The sequence below is a fragment of the Plasmopara halstedii genome (genome assembly GCF_900000015.1).
Source record: "Plasmopara halstedii genome assembly, contig: Scaffold_3060, whole genome shotgun sequence".
NCBI lineage: Eukaryota > Oomycota > Peronosporomycetes > Peronosporales > Peronosporaceae > Plasmopara > Plasmopara halstedii.
In genome coordinates, this window is record NW_020189964.1 from 1,356,634 (window position 1) to 1,357,096 (window position 463).

Sequence of the window (463 nt, forward strand, 5' to 3'; positions counted from 1 at the left end):
GACTCCTTTGCAACGAGAGCAGTGCTCAGTGGTTCACGTGCCACTTCACGTCACGTGCATCACGAGGGCTTCACTCTCGATGACTCGGCCCTTGGCCGACCATGTCACGCATGACATGCAGCGACTGCTTCGATACTTGAGCTGCGCTCAGTGGTTTACGTGCCACTTCACGTGCATCACGGGGGTCGAGGCATCGAGGGCGAGGCCCTTGGCCGACCATGTCACGCGTGACATGCAGCGACTGCTCTGAGCCACGCATGGGACTCCCGCCCAATACACCGTTGGTGTCCACCAATTCGGACATCCCAAAGACCAGTAGGTTGACCGCTTCGGTCCAGTGTTCTCGCCAATAGAGCTTTTGTCTCCTAGCAGAGGTGGGTTCATGACTCACCAAAGCTCCACAAGGAGACGTGCGCGTAGCGCCCAAAGTCTTTGACCTCCAATCAATCCATGGCTCATGGTG